General features: G+C 41.9%; 1 long non-coding RNA gene across 1 annotated transcript; it reads right to left on the bottom strand.

Annotated features, from left to right (window-relative positions):
- Positions 1-7,410: 7,410 nt before the first annotated feature.
- On the bottom strand, positions 7,411-11,368 carry LOC147915818 (uncharacterized). The gene is made up of 3 exons (XR_015553740.1): positions 11,277-11,368; positions 9,841-9,946; positions 7,411-7,912 (listed from the first exon to the last, which is right to left on the bottom strand). It is a non-coding gene; the product is annotated as an uncharacterized LOC147915818 (long non-coding RNA).
- Positions 11,369-13,985: the final 2,617 nt, after the last annotated feature.

Genomic DNA, 13,985 nt, shown 5'->3' on the forward strand with positions numbered 1-13,985 from the left:
TGTGATTGTCTTGCATCTAGCCATCAATTGAGAAAATATGTAATGGCAAAAAGGTCCATTAAATATTGAAACTCATTTAATAAATTTATCTCTTATTGATCAGTATATTCATATATTTAAATTAAGATAGATCTACAATCCCTTATCCACAATCCTAAATTTCATAAAGCGCTGAAAACAGGGCTTTTTTGGTAAGTTTATGACAAACTAATTTTGGGGGCAAAATCTGACCTGAACTGACACAAGGCTATTTATAGTCTGTCTTTACCCCATTAGTAGTGAACATCCCCACACTTAATTGCAGGACTATTAAAGTGTTCGATTATAGGGTGCTGCCCCAGACTCTGCTGGGAATGTTATTAATATGTGGTATATGCATCCTATTATCTGACTTCTAAAACCTGAAATATCTGACTTTCAAGACACACTTGGCCCCCTGAAGTTTGAAATACATGCTTGTGGACCTGTAGGAGATACATGTGTAAGAAATATTATTTGTTTAGTCTATAATTAGCAGTTAGTGTACACAGGAATCTATTGACACCTTGCAATAAGTCCCCTCATGTGCACACCAAGCTTGCTGGCCTACTTCACAGTTCTGCCTAGGGTCTTTTGTCCTAATTTAAAATGTCTGAGCTCCTAATCTAGGAACTACTTCATCTCCTAGAGGCTAGTTCCCCCCATTTAAAATAAATACTATATCACTCCAGTATATTTAATGGAAACATTTCAATATATTAAGAAGCCAGCATGATACAACTACAGAATAATATAGGATGGCTTCTAATCCCCAGGTGGAATTATAGAGAAGAATAAATTATTGCAGATTGTTTATTACAGTGTGCTTTAAAGAGAATGACAAATAGTCACATTCTCTGGCTTGGGAGGCTCTTAGAAACTCCAATCTTGTGGAGCATGGCTGGGAGAAAAAGTGCTGGCTGGAAGGGCATGAATCCTGGATACCGGTCTGTCTCACCGTCTCATTCTGAGTAACCTCTCACGGGGCGCTTTACCGCTCTGGGCCTCCATTTCCTCGTCTATGAAAGGAGGTGGGTTTGATGAGCTCTGCAATGCCAGATTCCATGATTCAAAGGCGTGCCCTTTTATGGGGCAGATACGCACTCAGGAACACAAGTTCTAACAGCATTCCAGAACCTCATTTCTAACCCGGATTAGCTGCCTGTAGAATGAAATGCATGTTTTATATAGATAAAATTTAATATTTGTACTAACTAATAAAACACGCTCATCTATATGCATGTTATAACTCATAAATAACCAAAGGAATCAACAGTTTATCAAACCTTCATCTGAGGTCAGTGAGTAGACAACTCCCTCCTGATTTTCCTGGGACTGGTTGTTGAGAAGTCAGCCCAGTTCAGAGTTGACCCCAATGATGAACTCATTAATTCAGTAATTACTACGCATGGGGCACTGTGCTGGGAGAGAAGGAGAGGAGGAAGCTGTGGATTTTGCATTCATTGGCTCATGGTGCTGTGTAGCCATCTATCCATCGCAGCATAATAGTATCCGCTGCCCCCCTCTGTCTAATGGTGATGGAAGAAGTTGTTGATTGGAATGTCAGTCGATTCCCACTCCTTTTTTACGCATCACAAATAATTAAGGTGTACTATTGATGGCAGGAGGCAGGGGATTATTCTGGAAACCAGTTTTGTTTGGTTTTTGTTTCTTTTTACCCCAGCAGAATACTGACATTAAACTTCCCAAGTGAATGCCAAAAAGCACCGCATTATGACTGCCTCTACATACAGCCGTGGACATCACTCAGGGGTTATCCACTAACCATCAGACCCAATTGGTCATGCACCTGGCAACAAGCTTAGGGCCTCTCAGCAAGCCGGGGGGTGGCTGGGCTCCCGGCTCCTTGGCACTGTGTGCACCCTGCCTAGAATGAGCAGACGACATCAGCTGCCCCAGAACATGATTCAGGGCCAACACCAGCGCCCTGTGCATCCACTGCACAGCCGCAGAGGGAGAATCAGGCGCTGGCTTCCGGCCCACAGGTCTCCTGTAAGGTTTGCCCATTCAAACAAGCAGATGGTAGGTGAGGCAGGCTGAATCATGGAGGCACATGGCTCTCTTGGCTCTTTGAAGCTTGTGATGGCTGGCAAATGGGGACCCAGATGTGCATTTGAGAACGAATGCCAGCTGAGCATAAGAGTTGCTAGCCAGGGCCCGCAGCTTGGAGCCCTTGCTGCTGCCCTCACCTAGTGCATCTTTTCCGTGCTCATCTTCCCAGGTAGATGGACAGTGTTGCTGGCTCCCAGTACCAGCCCTTTCTGCTAAAAATCAGTTATTGGGAACTATGCTAGAATTATCCATGCAGGTCAAGGTCTGAGTGGTTTGAGAAATTGAAAGTATATATCCAAAGCTTGCTGATGTTTGTTAAGAAACAGTTTTAGTGCTCTCTGCTGGGGACCTGTTCCTTTCTGCTCCTTAGGGGCCAGGGCGGGGCAGGCCTCCAGGTCTGCACTGTCAAAGCCTCCACTGTTGGGCATGGGTAATCCTCTACCTGTTACTGTCACCCAAGATTTACAGCCTCCACCTCCCTCTCTACTATTTCTTCCTTGTTTCTGTCCCCTCCTCCCTCAGATACCCCCGATTCTCTTTTGGTTCTCTTTTGTTCCTGCCCCAAGCCTGAGGCATTTAATAAGAACTCCTTCATTGACTGGAAGGTGTGGGTGGCTTGAGGAGTTCTTCCTCTGAGGAAGATTTACATTTTATAAGAGACCTAGGGAGGAGGGCACTGCTCACCTCTAAGGAACAAACCACAAACAGTGGCATTTCAGCCTCCAAAGATGGGCCAAGGGAAATTATTTTTAGATTTCAGAGCCGCCGTATCCAAAATAAAACCAGAGACAGACTGCTACAAGTTCATTTGCAAAGTGAGGCTTGAAGACCTGGGAGGTAAGCCTAAGGCTATTCTTGTTCTGAAGCTGAGCCCATGACTGTGCCAGAGACCATGAACTGCAGTGGCTTCCACAGAGGACTCAGAGGCCCTGTATCCTTTGGACCACATTTGCCTCCTCTCTCTTCCCAGACAGTCTCCTCCACTGATGCCCTCGTAGACAAGAGCAGTAGCACTTTTGCCTTCCTCCAAGCCTAGTTCCTTCCGCACTCTGCGCAGCAGTGGGGAGAGGGAGTGACAGAGGCTGCTATGGAGGATGATGCATGGGAGGGCCATGGCAGGGAAAAGAAAGGAAATAATAATGGTGACAATCTGTAAATATCATCCTTTCCATACCCTCACTCAACACCCCAGATGTTGAGCCAAGTGGATCAGGATGTGGTGAGGAGCAGAGATAAACCCAAAAGGGGGTTCTACTAAGCAGGTTTTGAAGAAGAATCTAGTCCCCCAGTGTAATATAGCCCGCACTGAGAAGGGGAAAATATGCTCTGCTCAGTAGCGGGCACTCCTCTGTTGGTGATTGATTTGCTTTGATTAAAGATAATGAAATTTACTCTTGATGGAGGTGGGGGCGGCCATGCTGAAGCTCAGGCCTTCGGTCAGCTGACACCTCCCGACCACCCACAACGTGCTCGGCACGGACGGGACCAGGGAGATCTGCTTTATCCTTGAGGAGCTGACTGTCTGTGTCTGCACGCTGGGCCCCCAATCACCCTGCTTGTTAGAGAAACAGCGGGGCCTTTGTCTCACCCAGCGTCCCACAGGGGCTGCAGCTCCACGAGGAGCAGAGACAAGAGGCAAGCAGTGGTCTCCTGTGGGCTCTCAGGAGCGTGGAGGGCAGACTTCCTTGTGGCATTTTTGATGGCTTGTTTTTTGCAGGATTTTTTTCCCCTCCACCAGCCATTCTCCTTGTTAAAGGGAGTTATTCTTTGTGTTGGATTTATTGGTTATATCTAGAATCTATTTTCTCCAAAGGCATTGTCACAGATGCCCACTCTTCCGTTCTGTCCTGAGATGTAAAGAGATTTGAAACTGACAAGAAATGGAAGAAATTGAAAACCCAAGAGGGAATGGAGCAGGACAGTACAGGACATTTGGGTTCTCTCTGAGTCAGATCTTTCCCATGAAAGGAACAGGGTTGTGGGACAAAGAAGGATTTCTTAAATCAATTTCCCTCACAATCCCACAGAAAATCTAATGAGTGAGTCTGTCTCTTACGGGTAAAAATTTTTTTAATCTTCTCCCTCTCTTTATATAATAGGTTCAGCCCATTTGTGGTAAATTCCAAGCCACAGCACATCAAGGAGGCAAATTTTTGTTTTGTGGAATCCCACTCATTCATTCCGTAAACGTTTTCATGTTTAGTTCTGGAGATATGGAGATGAATATTATGGCTTGCCTCAAAGGGTTCACAGTCTAAGAAGAATGCGAACAAAAAACCATCATACTCAAGCCATCATCCCATCCAAAAGGTAATTCCAAAAATAACCTCAAATTTGTGCATTTGTCTCTGTCTTTTCTGACATCACTCCCATCAAAGCTACCGCCTTCTCTTGTTTGGCCCACAATAATGGCCTCCAGCAGTACATCAGATTACTGTCCACCAAATATTTCATTTCCTTTGCCTGCAGTGTCCCTCCCTGGAGGGGACATTTTCCCTCTCTGTTGAACTCAGTGCTGACCGTAATAAAAATACAAGTAGAAGTGACAGGTGACACATCTAGACAGAGGTTTTAAAATCCAGGACATGGTTTGCTATGTTCCTTTCCCTGCTATGGTGACCACCAGTGTTCAAGATGGTGGCTGCTCCATCAGCCCAGATCCTGAAGTGAGTAGATATGGAGTAGAGTTCCCAGCTGACGTGCAATGGATATGTAGCATGAGTAAAAAATAAAATTGTGCTGACATAAGCCACAAGGATTTAGCGGTTGTTATTGCATGACCCAGCCTGTTCTGGCTGCTACACCTCCTAAATGGTTTCCCTGTTTCTATCTTGCCCCACTCCAATCCAATCTTTCAAACAGCAGCCAAAATTATCTTTTAAAAACAAATCCAATTTGCTAGAAGTCTTTCAATGGATTTCCACAACATTTAGAATAAAATCTGAGCTCCCTAACATGTTTTGGCCCTTGTTTTTTTCCTATCCTTTTTCTATGTCACTAATTGTCTCCCATCACCACCACCTGTAGCCCCTGGACACTTACTCCAGCTACACTGACCTCCTTTCAACGTTCCTAATAAGCCAGACTCTGTCTCTGGGCCTTTCCACACATTACCTCCACTGACTGGACCACTATTTCACCCTTTTTAGCATGGCAGGTTGCTTCTCATACTTCTGATTTCAGCTTAACTGTTACCTCCTCAGAGAAGTTTGCCCTGTTTATCCAATTAAAATTAAGTACCCGTGCTCTTCTTGTCATTAACACCATATTTTTTCATTCATAGTACTTATTATGATCTTTAATCATCTATTGGCATAATTATTCATCTCCCTCTACTGAGATATCACCTGCATGTGGTTAGGGCTCATGGTTGTTTTGTTCACAATGGCCTATCCATCACCTCACACAGGGCCTGGCACACACATATTTATTGAATAACTGAAGGAATGGATGAACGAACAAAATAACTGCTTTTACAGAGTCTTGATTAAAGTGGTAGCTGTGGGAACACACACAAGAGAAATATATGTCAGGGACAACTTCAAAGAGGAAGATATATTTAAGAAGGCACATATCTGAACTAGAGAGAGTCTGAAATGGCAGAGAAGGGCTATTTCAGGTTAATGCATACAGCTGGTTTCAATATTAATCCAAAATTTCAAGTCATATTCAAAGGAAGGCTAGACTACAAATGAAAATCTCATGAAACCAGTCACTAGACAGAATCTCCAAGAGGCACTCAGCACCTCCACCCTCTCTCCCATTTCCCCATGCCAGCAAAGAACATATTATTCCAAAGGACTATAGGCAGCTCCCCTATGAGATGGTGGGGGTTTTTTTGCTTGCATATCCTCTAATAAAATTTCTGAAAACTAATGTACCCCTTCAACACATTTTTAAAGTAACATTTCAATTATTTATCTTATTTACATTTGCAAATTTTACATCATTCCTTTTTCTTTTTGAACTCATATTTTCATTCTTCTTTGCCCACAGAATTTTATACTAACACAAATCTTGATAATTATTAAACAAAAAACTCAAATTTTATTTAAAATGCATCTTCCAATGGGATAGATGAAGCTTCTTTTTTCAATTAGTTGATGCTTCACGAATGAACATTACTTTTTGCTAGAATAAGATGGCTTCAGCAACAATTCTATTTCTACTTACTCTTGTTTTAAAATGTAGTTGCTGAGATTATCTTGCTCACATAAATACATAGATAGGCACACATGGAATGCAAATAGGTTTGTTTTAGAAGTACTACTCATTTCTTTGAACTCTTTCTGATTCTTATATCAAAAATAACAAAGTGATGTATTATTTTTAATGTCTGAAAGTTGAAAACTCAATCAGGTCCTCCTTCAATTTTATGGAAAGCAAAGAGTAGAAACCTGCCCAACTTGATAAAGGACTTGTTACCCAGTCAGCCATCCACCTTCTTAAATGCTGAGAAGTATATCAAAAAGTCTCTACCAAGACTTATTAAATGACTATCATTTGTACACTTTACTCTTTCACTTAAAGGCACCTTGTTTAACCTGATATGCACATAAAGGGTTGGGAAAACCAATTATTGCTTGTTTCATTAGACCTTTTCCAATATAATATTTTTTATTAAATAATATTATAACACTTTAAATATATTTTAATTCAACTTGGGAGCTATACATTTAACTCATTCATTAATGGAAAATATTTGCAATATAAACAGTCCTTGTGTCACAGAGTAATTGCCCTGAGGAACTCAAGGGTGGATTTGGAAGCATTTAACTGTTTAAGCAATGCAATCACCAACCACCCTGAACCAGACCAAGCCTCACCACAAGAGCCACGCCTATGACCTTTGCTTCATTTTTAATGCTAAGATCTCCACTCCAGGAGGAAGTTAGGCCTTATTACCATAACCTGCAGTGTATGTGGAAGCATGTTTTCCAACTGAGGCTGTGCAAGCAAATAACCACCTCTCCCTTTTGAATATTCCTTCCCCATCCGAAACAAAAGGCTTTCCCACGTTTGGGGATGCCACGACTGTGGAAATGATTCCATGTGGCCTCCTATTTGCTGCAAATAAGTTCTACTTTGTGTGACAACTAATTCTGATTGAGAGTCTGGTTTTAACTCACCAGGAGGCGAACCCACTTTTGGTTTAGTAACAAGTTGTCAAACCAGTCAGCCAAATCAGGCTTACTTTCTGTTAGGATATATCTGACTTCATTTATTAATCCAAATAAACATGTTAAGACCTGTCTGTATGACAACCATCCACTACAGTGTCATCTTAAAAAATGAAATAACCAGTAGTTTTACCAGCAAGATGAGTTTATTGAGGAATGGTAGAGAATTGCAATTTGAGACAAGCAAGCTATGGAGAAAGGGAAGCAAGTTGGGAGAACAAAGGAGAGGGCCGGGCTTTTACAGAGGGAAGGAGGAAGATGGGAGGGGCTGTTTTGAACAAAAGTCCAATGGAGGAGAGCAGAGAGTTCAAACTGATCATTGGCTGAGTGTGGTGGTTTCTCATTGGCTGGACTGTTGCTGGGTAAGGAGAAATCTTCTCTCCCCTTGCTAGGTTGTAATGTAAGCTTCCTGTTGGGGATGAAAGGTACTGTCTCTTCCTGTGTAGGGTCTGCAGAAGAAAAGAGAGCTCCCCTTTCAGGGCTTCCCGACTCCATTTTAAATGAGGTTTCCTTTATTTATTTCCACAACAGATAGACAGATAATACACCCAGTCTTGACACGAAATAGGACTCCGCCTTCATTATGCCTTATCAAAAGTCACAGGGATTTCCCTCAGCAGAGAACGTTTCTTCGGCAATATCTGGAGTAAGGAAAAGACAAGGTCCTTTAAAAGAGTACTGTATTTCTAACTGTCCCTTTGTTTGGCACCACAGAGGATTTTACATCCTGGACAATGCATCATACTATGACCTGAGGTGGGTGAGAGAGAAATACTTTTCTAAAGTAGAAGGAGAAGGAAGACTATGGAAGGGAATATAGAAGAGAGAAACAGTCTTGTTTTCAGACCACCTCTACTTACTTTTAGAAAGAGTACATATGAAAGTTGAGGATCTGGAAATGAATTCCCTTAAATCCAAGCATGCCTGTGTACCTCTTGGAAAGTCTTCATGTACCCCCAGATTTGAGGATCAGTGCCAAGTTGCTCTTGGGGGAGGTCTACCCTGGGCTGCAGACTGAACCAAAATATGATGGATCCAAACAGCTGGGATGATGGGGGACCACCAAGGGTTGTCCTCGTCCATCCCACTCTGGACCTGCCTCTTATCTCACCATGTCCAGAATATGAGCAGTGGCCATAGCAGTAGGGAGTATGTGGAACTCCTTACTACTGCATACTGCCAATTTGGGAGCAGTTATTCTGGTCTCTGGGAGACTGCTCCATCTTCTTGGGATGAATTAAATAGGGAGTATTCTTGCCTCTTGGCACATGTATATTCAGCTCAATATCAACCCAAGAGATTTTCTAATTTTATGTTCAATGACTTAGTCTGAATGAGTCAAAGTAGTTTGTGTCAGTAACTGTAAGCTTTACCCAAAAACTAAGCTAAAGTTGGATATAAAGTAGAACTCAGATTTTTCATTCATTTATTAATTGACTTGTAACAATGCAATTCTGACATGCCAAACACTTTGCACAGTAACACTTAATCCTCACAGTAGTCCTTCATGGAAGCTATTATTCCCCTTATCTTATGATTTTTTTGTGTGTGTGAGGAAGATCAGCCCTGAGCTAACATCTGATGCCAATCCTCCTCTTTTTTTTTTTTTTCTGAGGAAGACTGGCCCTGAGCTAACATCCATGCCCATCTTCCTCTACTTTATATGGGACACCGCTACAGCATGGCTTGACAAGCAGTGCGTCGGTGCGCGCCCGGGATCTGAACTGATGAACCCTGGGCCGCCGCAGCAGAGCGCACACACTTAACGGCTTGCACCACCAGGCGGGCCCCTATTCCCCCTATCTTATAGTTGAGGAAACTGAGGTTCAGCACGGTCTCATGGCTAGCAAGGAGCAGACTCAGACTCACAAAGCCTTTGCAGTTTTCATCATGCCACACTGCCTCTGTATCCTTTGCCCACCACGCTCATTGCACACAGGAAATGCAGCCTCAACAATAATAAAAAAATTGATGCATCTTTCTTTTCTGTGTTCTATGCCAATTATTCAAGGTTATGAGTCATGTCCCAATTAACTGTAGAAATTGGATAGCATGGAGAAATTAAAATCACTTGTAATCCCCAAATCTCATTTTGGCCAATAATCTCAGCCTTCTACTCCATAAAGATTTTTAGAAGAGTTCCCAACAAGTGACAATATTTGACAGGTTCTATTTTCACGCCTTGCTTTTTCATCCCCACCCTTGAGTAGAGATAGTAGCACACAGAGACAAATTTGAAAGTTAAACAGCAGGAAGAGAAAAGAGAATCCAAGGGCTTAAATTACATCTGTATATGAGTGAGATGGCTACTGTGATGTTAGTCTTCGCTCTATAACTTTGGGTTATCACTGATTTTAAATTGTATCTTCAATTAAAATGCACAATCAAATGCACTGATTAGACCATGAAGCCTAAATATGAAGCTGCTGAGCATTAACTGAGTTCCAGATCACAATCAGGGACCGTAGCAGACACCTCTAGTACCCGCTCCCCCATGTCATTCTCCCTCAGTCCACTTCTGACTTTAGCTGCAGCTGCAGTGTACAGTCCTGCGTAATCTCAGACTCACCTCGCTCTCAGTGTCCATCTCAAGTCTGTCTCATGGGTCTTTCACTGGGGCAGTGATGAGCAGGGTTCTCCAATGCCACGGGGTAGTCAGCCCACACGAGTGCTGTCTGGGAGTGGGAGTGGGAGGGGTACAGTTTGTTAATGCCCCTGGAGCAACTTGCAACCAATAGGAATGGGAGCCAGTGGATAAATGCTCTAATCTCCCATCCTTCAGGGGGACAACTCTGGGATACATATGCACACTTTTCTGGAGGTCCTTATTGGCCATAGTGTAACCTCAATAACATACTCGTCTATTGGCTTTTCCTTCTTCCCTGTCTCAATCTCCCTATTTGCTCACTCTTGCTTCCTAGGACCACTTCTCAAGTAATATACCTGCTCCCAACGCTCTCAGATTCTGCTTTTGGAGGAACCCAAACTAAGATGTGGAATTACCAGATGTTATTTACAAATAGGCCATTCTCCATGGAAATAGCTAAACAAAACAGAAATTAAATAGCAAAGCAGGTCATTCCAATAAGTCAGTAATTCTTGACTCGCAAGTGGGAAAGTCGATGAGAGAGGGACATATGCCCCAGGGGAAGAGTATGAGAGTCACCAAAGGGGTTTTTCAAGCTACATCCTTGAAATTGTGATTTCTCTTTATGGGGTATTGCATAATTCCCTCTCCCTGAAAGAATCCCAGCCACACCAAGTCACGTCTTGTCCCCATCACTCATGAGGAAATATGTTGTGTGGGACAAGAAAAGAAGGTGGCTGCAGTGATAGCTTTTTAAAGACAAAATTTTTTGGATGCAATTTGGTACATTACTCAATAGTCTTAGCTATTTTTAATTGTAGTTTAATTTAACTCTGGTCTTCTTGTCCTCGTGCTTAGATCGTTGGAGCTGAATAAAGAGAAAGCCTAAGCTTTTCTTTCTAGCATCTGTGTTGAACTTGGAAAGTCCTTATCACTCCTCCAGGCCCCCTTCGCCTTCTCAATGAGTCAGAGATGAACATGCCATATAACTGCACCTCTACTCTGACAGCATAAAACTCTTGACCTGTTCTTTCCATTTTGTTCTTTAAAGAACAGCAAAAATCCCCTTTCCCGGCAACTTTCTAGTTAGAATTTGCCAACTAAGTATAACCTGGAATTTGTATATAATTCCTTTAGCAACTCTCTGGAAACCTGCAAAATTTACAACTGCACTAGAGAGCTTCACATAAGAAAAAAATAAGTTGCAGAGAACATTCATATCTCTACTCAGAATAAAACATTTTAAAGCACAAATTTAAAGAGGGTCTTACGGCATATAGATTTAAACTGGCTTCACAGTAGCCATATATTTCAAAACATTGTAGTTGAAAGCTAGGATTGGAGGGAATGCTTTAAGCCTGGCACATATGGCCTGGCCACTGCAGGCATTATTAGTTGATCACAGCACTCTTTCTCACCAAATCTGGATGCAGTTTCCCCATTCTTCTTGACAAAGCACTCTGGTTGACCAAGGTTCTTAAACTGATGGAAGAAAATCAGGAAAGACAAATAGAATAGCGTTATGGATACAATCATGAACAAAATAAAGCCCTTGCCCTCACAGAGCTAGCTTCCTGGAGGGAAACACACAATAAATCAATAAACAAATATGTATTTAATATTTGGAGCAGAGTTTGACAGTTGCCTTCTAAGTACCTGTTTTTCACTTCTCTTTCAAATTGATAGAATAATAATTTTTATCTGGACATATGGCCTCCCAGGCTCCCTCATAGCTAGGTGTGGCATAGGACTAAGTTCTGATCAATGATATCCAAGCAGATATACTTTGTTGACTTCCAGGAAGTTTCCTTAAAAGAAAGATGGCTAGTCCTACTTCCTCTTTTCCTCCATGTTACTGCTGGAAAACTGGATGTGACAGCTAGAGACTCAGCAGCCATCTTGAGCCTAGAAGTGAGTCACATCCTAGGCACTGTGCTTTGAAAAGCTGGAAGAAATCTTTACTCCTCAATAACCATGGAGACACCATACCAGCCCTGAACTGTCCACCTTCAGACTTCTTTTGCTTATGAAAGAAAGAAATTTCCACTTTTTTTAAGCTACTGCTTTTCAAGTTTCTCTTATTCATAACTTAACATAATCCTAAGTGATAATTTTAAAATACATACACACACATCCTACATAATGTTGAATTAGATACATAATAGTGAAATATATGCCCAATAGTGGGTCTCAATTGGTCATAGAAGAAAGGCAGTGTTTCAACTGGAACATACACTTATAGATTTAAATTTTGACATTTGGCGGGAGTAAAAGTACATCTTTTCTTTTGTGGTCGTAGATTGTATTTATGGGTGGCATCATTTCTGAAAAGTTGCAGTATTTGCACTGAGTAAATTAATGAATGGTTAAACTGCTATATTAAAGTGAAGGATTGTTTTCTGTTTTTAAAACAGTTTACAGAGCCGTAAATTTCCCATTTGCATTGGGTATTCCTAGGGAACATGTTTCATCCTCATTCTGGCCCTCTTTAAATCCTTTCGTCAAAGCATCAGCACCATTGAAACACCAGTGCTGCAATCCTATCCTCTTGTTTTTTAAAGCACCAAAGCTGTGCTGCTTTGCATATTCGTTGGCATAAATTTGAATATTAATTCAGTAGGCATTGCCTCTAAACCTAGAAAATAAATACAGCCTGCTGCAATTATACAGATAACCAGTATTTAGGGCACACGAGTGCCTTAAAGTTTTAAATCTTCTATATTTAATTACACTCAGATTATACTTACACATATACAAACTCGCTCACACAGTTGTCAAATTATACGTTGTGAACTTCACAGTGAATTTCTGCCCTCAGCCAAATGTAAAAGTTTCAGTTTCAGAGGAAGAATCGATACTCTAGTTTCAGGAATGTATTGGTCAGGACCACTCTTTTAGTTACAAATGACAGAAAACCAACCTAAAACTGCTGTAAGCTAAATTGTGAATTTACTGGGTCACTCAACTCAGAAATGCAATAGGTTGTCTACAATCAGACTGAGTGTTCAAATGATTTCTCTCCCTCCATCTTTCTGCTCTGCCTGACTCCTCTGGCTTCATTCTCAAACAGATTCTCTCTACATGGGGTAGCAAGATACCCCTGCCAGTCCCAAGCCGATATTGTCCTTGCACCTTATAATCTCGGAATAATAAAGGCCCTCTCTCTCCGTATCAATCCCCAGAAAGAAATTGTTCCTGGCCAGCCTTAGTCAGGTGTCCAGCCTTCATAGTTGACAGCCTTGCCAGAATCACATGCAGTTAGGAAGGAATAGTTCCCAAAGGAAATAATGGGAGCAGACAAACAAAGAACATAAATAAATAAAAGGAAAATGTACTCATGAAGGGAAGCATGATCACTCACTGGCTTTTGCTGAAATGAAGATGAGATCAACTTACCACTAGGCTAAAAACACTGTGTCCCTTCTTAGCTAGTCCAGGCAACTGCTGTGGAAAAATCACTAGGAAGCTGGTGGCATGTACTAGTGCTTCTCAAACTTTAATGTGTATACAAATTACCTGGTGTTTTGTTAAAATACAGATTCTAATTCAGTAGGTCCACGGTAGGGCCCAGGATTCTGTAAATACAACAAATTCCCCAGTCATGCTGATTCTGCTGGTCCATGGACCACACTCTGTGTAGCAAGGGTAGACCCTTGATCACCACAGAAAGTCTGTTTGACCCAAGAGTGCAGCTCCCTGTCTCTCTTTCTCCAGAGTTGTTTTGCCATCTTCACAGCCTCCAGTCCCATGGATAAAGCTGCCTTTACCACTGCCATGCAGGAGCTAATAAGGCTAAGGTCCCTGCCTTTTTTAGTCTCCTGGAACAGTTTTACTGGCTTCCGCTTTGGGTGTAAGAGTTGCTGTTGGGCAAGTATCCTTCTCTGTAACTGGCACCTGTCTCAGCAGATACACTGTGCTGAGCAAATAAGCCTTGTCGCTGTTTGACTGCCTTTCAGGTTGCATTCTCGTCAATTATGGAGAGTTTAGGAAAACCGTACCACTGATAGCACTACTTTCTGGATATGCAAAATTACTTGTTTGCATAATTTACATCAAATTCATAAGTCTTAGCACCTGGGTGTTCTTGCTCTTTTAGTATGCAGGTGTATAAAAGATGTATAAGACCT

This window comes from Ceratotherium simum, chromosome 12 (genome assembly GCF_057802395.1).
Source record: "Ceratotherium simum simum isolate JZ-2026a chromosome 12, ASM5780239v1, whole genome shotgun sequence".
Taxonomy (NCBI): Eukaryota; Metazoa; Chordata; class Mammalia; order Perissodactyla; family Rhinocerotidae; genus Ceratotherium; species Ceratotherium simum.